The 10586-nt window shown below is 36.8% G+C and overlaps 1 pseudogene; it reads left to right on the plus strand.

Annotated features, from left to right (window-relative positions):
• Positions 1-1865: 1865 nt before the first annotated feature.
• LOC139461362 (uncharacterized) lies at positions 1866-8377 on the plus strand (annotated as a pseudogene).
• Positions 8378-10586: the final 2209 nt, after the last annotated feature.

The raw sequence follows: 10586 nt of genomic DNA on the forward strand, positions 1-10586 counted from the left end.
TCCATACTAGTCTTAAAATGTACATCTGTGATAATCTAGTTATTTTACTGTCCTTTGACGACAGTTTTTATGATAAAAATGTATGTATTATTACTGTCTAACTTGATTTAGTCACGATATGGCTGAAATATTGCCGATGTGATTATAAATATTCACTCACTCACTCACTCACTCACTTTTGATAAGGAGTGTTTTATTGCATACAACATCAACATTGTATACAGTGATGTTTTTGAATGGGGACATCCTTCAAAAATTGGAAAATCACGTGATTCATCTTTAAGTGTTTCATTTTGATACTCTTTATTTGCTTCAAAATCTTCTGAAAATGCGTCATCGTCAGAAGACAATTGTTCGCTGGAACTAGAGGGCAATGACGAGGTCGATAACGATAGAGAGTCACTTGATACATCACTGGATATGTCACTGTTAGTGTAACCGATAGATACATTTATTGAAGATTCATTTTCATGATGGGTATTGTCACCTATGTCCATGGTGCCTTGCACAAATTGTGGAACCGCCTCACCGAAGTCACACAGTTGTCTCTTCCGTTTCTGGCCACCTACTTCACCTTGGATGGGAGACTTCAATTGAGACTTTGACCGGTAATATTCTGCACGTCTGCGGTTTAAACCATGGACGGTCGACTTACATCTACGCTTTTTGGGTGTTATGATATCTGTCCATTCCCTCGATGTATCTGTGTCACTTGAAGACAGATTCGAAGAATCCATGTCGCGAATTACCGTACGGGAAGAGGAATAGGTGGCATATAGTACCGATTTAGAAATAATTTTTAACGCCTCCCCTGGTCGCTCTTTCTTGGCCCTTCGCTATTTTACACACTTTTCGAGACATTTTCTTTCAACCCGGCACTGGTGTAGTTAGATATAGTTGGCAATGTTTTTATATTCTCGCATCTTCTTAGAGATAAACTCGCAATTCAAATACAGATATACGGTTCACATTGTAGATCTACTACAATAGAACTCACGTATGAAACAGTCCGATTCATTTGTCTAAAGACGACACTTTGGCTTCGAACACATCGCGGGGCCATACTTGGAACGAGAGTCTATTAATAGCATGCAAACGAGATTCTAACGAGAAGCGCTAAAGTTCCATCCTCGTGAATTATATAGATATACTACTAAAACTGCGACAGTGAGGTTCATAGAAACATATTTATTCATCAAAGTAAGCTTATCGCTAGCTCTCGGTGGGTCTTCGATGACAGCACAGGCTAAAACGGCACCTCCGCGAAACGTCACTGATTTCTCGGTGAAACTGCAACCTCTAATAACAATTAGAAAGATTTATGCAGTAGTAAATAAGATAATAATTGTGAAAGTATTTCTTTAAATTTCATGTCCAGACTGTCAGTGCCAAAAATTAAAATTCGCAATGGACGATTTGTCACACTTAAACCATGTTGAATACAAGTCACGGTCACTGGATTACTGGTGTAGTGATTGTTAGCTGCTGTAATTAAAAAAATGAACTTGTTGTTTCCTAATCCCCAACTCCTACTGGTCAACCACCAATTATCACCCTTCTTTCATGTTATGTCTGACATTACGTGTACAAAGTAGACTGTACCATTAATTTTTATTTTTGTGAAATTATGAATAAGATTCAGTTGAGTTCTGTGAATGAGTGAGTGAGTTATGGTTTAAAGTCACATCGGCAATATTTCAGCCATATCGTGACTAAATCAAGTTATATAGTCATGAAACACAAAACTGAACTAAAAACCTGTCGACAATGGACAGCACAATAACTAGAGTATCACAGATTTTAGTTAAAACTAGTTTGAGAGTATATAAAAGAACAATGGTACAAGTCAACAACACAATATAAAAATGGGTTAGAGATTGCCAGCAACCAAAGTTCGGCCACCACATTAGGGACCGAGGGGACAGTTGAGTTCTGTAATAACGCTACAAAAGGGAATCAAAACAGTGAATATAAACATTTTCAGTCGACTCACTACACAAGTTATCCACATGCATCGCTTTAGTTATACAAATTACATATTTTATCACTGGTATGACTATGAATTTTATTATACATCAAAATAAATAAGAAATGCTATTATCAATTTGTCGTCTGCGAACTGACCAAAAAAAAATATTCACCACATTTGATCTACAGGTGATGACTCACTTGGGGAAATATAGCTGGTCCTTGGTGATAACTGATCGCTAGCCAGTACACATTTAAAGTAAATTAAAAAAATCAAATTTTACATGTTGATATGATGAAGAAAATAACTTTCATTTCTTGACTTTAACACATTTATGACAATAACTAGTTATGGTTTGGAAAGTCAGAACAAAACATCTCTTATCAGAGACAACAAAATGGATCATATCCCAAAATACAGAATGTTTCAAACCATAGATATACAACATTGAAGAAAATGCTAATAAATTAAGGGTGCAAACTTACTGATATGTTTTATCACTTTTATAGATTCGAAGAAAAACCTGCAACAGCTTCTTGCAGAAGACAAATTTCCTCAATTAGTTCAGAGGATTGTCAACGATATACACCCAGCACATCCAAAGGTAATAGATGATGCAAGACTTTATTTAGCTATAGTCTGTCATTTATTATCCCAAACTGGCTCCCACAGCAGATATGCTTGGGTGAGATCAAACGTTTAACAACGGTACATTGTAGATACTGCTGCAATGAAATTGCATCACAATGCTTTGCAGACTATTGTGATGTCATTGGTTACCATGATGTCACAATGAAATGACATCACTAATGGCTCTGCTACTGAAGCTGTTAGCAGTACTTTTTAAACTAAGACACTAACTGCTTTTTACAGTCTACAAACTGAAAAAGTTGGAAGAGTGATGTTGGATGATAAATAGAATCTCACCCTTGTGTCTTTTGATAGCAAATATATCAACACTTGATGAGATTTTCTAAGTAGTGAGTGAGTGAGTTAAGATTTAACGTCACACCGGCAGTATTTCAGCCATATCGTGATGATTTTCTAAGTAGATGATATATATGTAATGATTATATACAGAGATTGGAATTCAGTTCTAATCTAGCAGAAGTATCGTAAGTCCCCATGGTACCTAGTATGGTGACCTACCTTTGGTTATTGGTGATCTATAGCCCATTTTTACAGTGTACTGTTTTGAATTGTTATGAATTTTATTGTACTATGCTAGTTTTACAATCTACATCTGTGATAATCTAGTTGTTCTACTGTCCTTCGTCGACAGAATTTTATACAGTTTACATATATGTTATTAAAGTCACATTTTCTCTCGTCATGATATGGCTGCAATATTGCCGATGTGACGTTAAATATTAACTCACTCACTCACTCAGTTCTAATCTGAGAAAAATTGTGATAAACTCCCCATTATCAAATATCCAAATATTCCAATATTTAAAGTGTTGACTAGTTTTCATGAAGATATAACATTAATATTTCTACAGTTTTATTTCATAAAAGGACCCACAGAGTAATCTGAAAATGTACTGATATTGGAACAAATTCCCAGATTGTCAGCCATGCATAGGCATCATAAATCCCTTTGATGTCTTTTATTTTTGAGTGAGTGAGACATTTAGCATGTTCATGTGATTATGGCAGTCTGTGTGTCACGAGTCATGAGTGAAGGTGGATGTGTTTCATATTTGGTAGAGTAAGGACTGCTTTGCTCTGGTTAAAAACTCTGACCTCATATAGAGATGGTGTAGTTGTGAAAATATTTTTTTGACATTGTCAAGTGTATTTATTACTGGTGGGACAGTTAGATTGAATATGATAAATGTTTTATAGCTAAAGTGCAGCATAACCTTGTGATATTATTTCATCCCTAGATAAATACAGGTTTATCTGAAGATGAAGAAAACCAAAGCGACCTGCAAGAAAGGGATGAGATTGAACTTGAAGTTGCTGGGAACAATGGTATGGTAAAAATACACATGACCTTTATTTAGAAAGGCGGTTGGGTGGCGTAGTGGTTAAAGCATTCACTCGTCACACTGAAGACCCGGGATCGATTCCTGACGTGGGTACAATGTGTGAAGCCCATTTCTGGTGCCCCCTGCCGTGATATTGCTGGAATATTGCTAAAAGCGGCGTAAAACCATAATCACTCTCACTATATGTAGAAGGAATGATCAGTGTAATAAATAACGGGGGAAAACCGTCATGGCCACCAACACTGTAACCTACCTAGTCTACATTAAAGTTATTGTAGGTTGTCAGCAAATATGCATAATTTTCAAAGTTCAAAGGAACATTTTGCATATTGGAAGCGACAATCTATGAGAATTGTGGGTGTGGTTGTAGTATGACAGTAGAATCCAAATGGATATTGATATACACCCAAACTCAGAATATATACGTTGATTGCTTGAATTATTATTGGAAATGATGTACAGTTAACAAACACTGATATTTTGTTGTACTTTTTCTAACATTGTAACTTATAGATCAATTGAAATGAAATAGAAACCTGAATTTGCAGATTACCCTGTTCAGCCCGTTCCGAAGAAAAGGAAAATAGATGTACAGGAGAAACAAAAAGATATAGAGGTAAGATTTTGATTACTTAACTACTTTTCAGATAAAACACACTATTTATAACCTCTTTTGCTACTGTAATGAGTTACAATTCCCTCCCTGTTCTTAGTTTATTTCTGCAAAATTTTCTGAGTTACAAATAATTGTTTTTGTAAAATTCCGATAATTAATAGCTAAATGATTTGCTAAATGTTGGATATCATCAGATTGGGTGTATATATTGCAGTGGTTGTGGTAGATGTACGTTTTGAAAATTCTTATAATTATCATTGGCCTACAGGCTAAGTTAACTTACAAAACATAACCTGAGGGTTGCAGACTTTCCTCCTGCACTAATTTAAACTTATTTAAACTGACCATTGTGATATGACTAAAATACTGTTGAAAGTTCCGTTTAACTCAAGTTCACTGACTGACTCACTCACTGAAACAACTTGGTGTAACATATAGTTCTCATTTTCAGCTTAACAAAATGGATGACAAAATGTCACAACAACAAGACCAGGTGATGTTGAGGAACATGCAGGCCCAGATTGATAACTTCAAGTCCTGCACAGCTTGCGTAAAGGGTGTATATTGGGTGAGATTTTAGATTACAGTGATGTTAGAAATATTATTTCATATTCAGGGTTCACTCCAGGAATTTTCTGACATGGGCCCTTTATGTGAAAATTTCAAATAATCCAGACGTGCGCTCATACAGCACAATGTTAAAATGCCCCATTGTATTTGAAAATGTGGGCATTTTCTTCAAATTTAGTGCCTAAAAGCACAAGGCCCTCCCCTTGAACTATCTCTGCATTTTGAAAAAATATGTCCATGCATCTGTTCAAGGTCAAATGTGGAGAAAACTTTGATGGTGGTCTTCATGGTGCCGATACAGCTATATATAGTTATGTTCAAATACAAACTCCTCTTCTGCTCTTTTCTTCCTCTTAAGTATTTGGTCAAAACATGTCATTTCTTCTGTTTTAGAAAATAAATGCTAATAATAGTACAATATATATGTGTGTGTAGCTTGGCTTCGTTTCCATGTTTTTTTTCTAAGTATTATGTTGAACTCTTACTCATTTTTCAATAAGAATCTGAAGGACAATGGCAGTGGAAAGTCTTGTACCATTCAGTCACCACAGGCAAGAAAAAGCCTTTTGCTTGCTTCACCCACATCACTGCCATCTCCGCCACCACCACCACCACCACAACCACAACCACAACCACAACCATCATCGTCATCATCATGGGTCAGTCAAGGGCAGCCTCAAGTCCTTGAGGATATATCAGACTTGGCAGAAGATATTGTCTCCACAGTTGAGCCAGGTACATATACAAGAACAATACATTGTGTTGTTGATGTACGATAAACTTTGAACATTCAATTGAAAACTTATTATCGGAAGAAGTAACATGCATAACATGTTTTTAATAATGACAACTTTGGTGTATAATAATAACTTTATTGATAATTTATAACAATAATAGCTCTAGTCGTGGCAACTTCCAAACTTTCGGGAAGTTGTGATCTATCGGACCGTCATTCAGGCGATGTTTCTGACAGATCACGATCTGAAAAATACTATCATGAAAGTGTATCCCGTGGATAAGCCGGTTTCTACAGAATCTTTTTTCTGGTCCTCAAAATTCGGCTTATACGCGGTCATATACGGTATGTATACATGTATATGGTACAAGCCTGCTTCAACTGACCAGGTCTGTTTCTCAACTGTTTCTCATCTCCACTGTGTGGTGACCTATTTTGACTTTAAGACATTGACTTTTTTTGGCAAGTTCTGTGTAGAATTACACAGCCTGTAAACATGGGCAAAAAGGACTGGCATGCAAGAATGCTGGAGCACTTATTCTACATCAGACCCTCACTCCTTCTGTTGTCTGTTACCACTATCTACTAGTCATTGTAGCTAGTGACCAATTTCAGGAGGTTTCTTCTGCTGAAAATAACAAGAAATTAATGCTTTGGCAATTATATAGTCATATTTTCTTTTCAGTTTCAGATAGTCCCCCTCTATCTGAAAGAAACCAAGGTGTGTATCCAGTTCATTGTCCATTTATCTCTCTATAGATCAATTACTCATGTTTCTATTGGGTTTTAAACATTCCAGTACTGATTTTAATTTCCTTTGAAGAGTCAAAGCAGTAATTTGTGCCTTTTTTACTTAATAATGTTTCAGTTTATCAACATTAATTGAATAATAATGACAAAATAGTAATGACTTGTCAGTTAGTAAGTACAGAAATATTCCTATAGTATGTGGATTACAGCATTTCTAGGTGATCCCAGGCATAGGATAAAGGTTAGAGCCGAGCGCCTCAGGGCTTGTGAAGAAGCAAGCACCAACCCAGTCAAGCTTGCCTTGAGCCTTCTTCCTTTGCTGATTACCAAGGAGTGAGTGAGTGAGTGAGTGAGTTTAATTAAAGTCACGTCGGCAATATTTCAGCCATAATGTGACTTGAAAGAGTTGGACAAGATTAATAAAAAACTGTCGACGAAGGACAGTAGAATAACTAGCAATATATCACAGATTGACTTAAAACTAGTTGTAGAACATTAAAACTATTTGAACAGTTGGATACGACACAATATAAAAATGGGGCTATAGATCACCAGCAACAAGGTTAAGGTCACCATACTAGGGACCAAGGGGACTTACTGTACCTCTGCTGCCTGCATGGTTCCCCAGCAGGATTTACACCTTTACCCAAGTTACCGGTGATTGGTGAAGGAGTGAGTGAGTGAGTGAGTTATGGTTTATAGTCACATCGGCAATATTTCAGCCATATCGTGACTAAATCAAGTTAAATAGTCATGAAACACAAAACTGAACTATAAAACCTGTCGACAAAGGACAGTACAATAACTAGAGAATCACAGATTTTAGTTAAAACTAGTTTGAGAGTATATAAAAGAACAATGGTATAATTCAACAACACAATATAAAAACGGGTTATAGATCGCCAGCAACCAAAGTTAGGCCACCACACTAGGGACCGAGGGGACTTACGATGCTTTTGCTACCTGCACGGCTCCCCAGCAGGATTTACACCATCCCTTCAGTCGCTGGCGATTGTAGTCAATATTAACCACCAATTAAAATGAACAAATATACTACGATTAAAATTGTGATAGCTATAAATTTACTGTGAAAGAAATGGAACTTATGTATCCTCTCCGGGGGACAATAATTTTACTGTACTTTAACCCCCTTCAAGGATACCGACAAGACATTATCAGTGAAGGGAGAGGCTCGAGGCAAAAGGGCAATGGACGAGAATGTCCGACGAGCTCTGAGGTGTAAGTTGAACACAATATTATACAAACAAACCTGCATGGCAAAATTAAACTATTAGAAAGAAGTCCTCCAAGTATGTAGACACATTACCAGGTATGTAATATCATTAACAAAATATTAATAATAACTATGTAGTTGCACATTTTCATGGGCTGGAATGTATTGTATTCATGCAGTTCTTGTCATTTTGGCTTCATACATGCGTCCCAGTATTTTGGGAATACTTTTCCTGTTTGTAATTTTGATCACACAGCAATGATTTTCTACTTGATAACACTGAATACCTTGTTTATAAGCTGTATTGTGCCTTGTCTTATGAATGAAATTATCCATCTATATATAATTCTGTTTTTCAGCTCACATATTCCAGAAGTTTTCGGTGTCAGCGATGAAGATGGAAGAGATATGGGCAGACATTAGCAAGAAGTTAAATGACAAAATAAGGGCAGTTAAGAATGGGAAATGTAGATTAGAGTAGAGTGCTGGGAATAAAGTTAATGTTACGGGAGGTTTGGTGGTTAAAAACAAACAGGTAATAAAATGTTAATTAAAGATAAGATTTTTATACAGGACAGTTGCTAAAGTTATTAATTACATTTGTATTTTCTTTTATTATTAGTTAGTATTCAATGTTTTGTAGGGATACATGGGCGGACATATGCAAGAAGCTTAATGATCAAATAAGGGTGGTTAAAAATGGGAAATGTAGATTAGAGTAGACGGTTGGGTCTAAAGTTAATGTTACGGGTGATTGGGTGGTTAAAAACAACGCGATAATAAAATATTAAATATAAGATTTTTATACAAGACAGTTTTTAAAGTTATTATTTGCATTAGAATTCTTTTTTTATTAGTTATCAATATTTTGTAGGAAAGTCATAGTGTTCATTTTTTAATACAAATCAAATGGAAATAAAATTTGCTTATCTTTGCATTCATTACAAGTCATGTCTTCTATATGTACAATTTAATCCATCAAGAATTAATAAGCAGTGAAAATCAAGTTACATGTCACTGATATATGATAAATACCTGGATGCAGTTATACGTTTCAGTGGAATGAATATCATATGGATTTACTGACTATATTGGTGCAAAATATCATGGACTCCTGTAAGCATGTCAAGTTTTGATTAAGGTTTGGACTACCTGTGGGATGTGATTCTGACCAAGACCATGCATCCTTGGTGGGATCCAACACAAGTTTCCCAACCAAATTTCCCACTGGGATCCAACCGGGATCCCACTGCAAATCCCAGTGGGATCCCACTGGGATCCCAACCAAATTTCCCTATGAGATCCCAACCAAATTTCCCACTGGGATCCCACAAAAATTTCCTCTAGGGTTTCTAGGTTTGTCAGCACTATACCCGTGCTCGTGGGTTTCATCAAAGTGGTAAACGTCTGTGACCTGCATCACTTCGGGCTTTCCTCCCACATTAAGCTGACACGCCGCGATATGACTGGAATATTGTTAAAAGCGGCGTAAAACCCAACTCACTCACTCACTCACTTTGTCGACGAAAATGGCGGGCGATATATTGGTAATAGTTCCTTGCATTGTCAGTTGAGGCATCGCTGGCAGAGCACTTGCAGGATTCCAATCAGAGTGTAAAGAGTTGTTGGTGAAATATATTTGTCTTCAAAATAATTCCAATATTTCATTATCAAAAGTATTGAAATAACCCTTGAATATTTATTTAAACACATTGATAAATTATGTCTTTTTTGTTAAAAAAAAATGATAAACGGCAACCTGATGTCAGGGCCAATATTCCAGGTAGAAGTAATACCTGGAATATCTAATATTAATATTACGGAAAGTCTCCTGCGCAAATTCCGGTATATTCAAGTTTTGGCGGTTCCTCTAGATATATATTGGTAGACCAGGCTCTCGACACGACGATATAGATAATGTATCTCGTATTTTTCACAATTAAAACGCGCCCGAATTTCAAAGAAAGAATGTCTTCGCAACCACAGTATGCAGCTTTGTTGTGGTATCTGGAAGATGCTTTCAGCGTCCAGTCAGTAAGCACAATCACTGTGCCAAGGAGAGTGGCTTTGGAATACCAACAAGGGGACAGGGTCCAGGCAAAACATAGTGGAAAGCTTTTCCCCGCGGGTGTCAGGTATGTAAAGACAAACTCACTAGTTTTTATATTCTACTCTACTGCGGTAATGGTCCCAATTTTAATTATTTACTTGAGTGAGTGAGTGAGTGAGTGAGTTTGGTTTAACGCCACTTTTAACAGTATTCCAGTTATAGCGCGGTGTGAGCTTTATGTGGGAGGAAAGCCCGAAGTAATCCAGGTCTCAGACATTTACCACTTTAGTGAAACCCACGAGCACGGGTATGGTGCTGACAAACCTAGAAACATAATCGGGGCGAACCGGGATTCGAACCCACAATCATAGGTTTCTGGCGTGACCAAGGGACGCAACTCTGCACAGCGAATCGCGGCGCCTAAGACGACTGGGCCACCCGTGCCCCCTTTATTTATTTGAAATACGGGGTCGAAAATTTGGAATTTTAAGTCGTTCAGCATGGCGTTTATAATTTTTTTCAAAATTGGGACTTTTAGGAATTTACTATTTTTTCAAATTTTGAGGTAGATCTGTTTTCCTCAAAGCTATATGTGTAAAATTGTATTTGGAGTATTTGTGAGCTGCGAATTGGGTATTTTCAACAACATTTGCTGTGAACTTGGGGC

Source organism: Haliotis cracherodii, unplaced genomic scaffold, assembly GCF_022045235.1.
Source record: "Haliotis cracherodii isolate W230 unplaced genomic scaffold, xgHalCrac1.p SCAF_14, whole genome shotgun sequence".
NCBI classification, from domain to species: Eukaryota; Metazoa; Mollusca; class Gastropoda; order Lepetellida; family Haliotidae; genus Haliotis; species Haliotis cracherodii.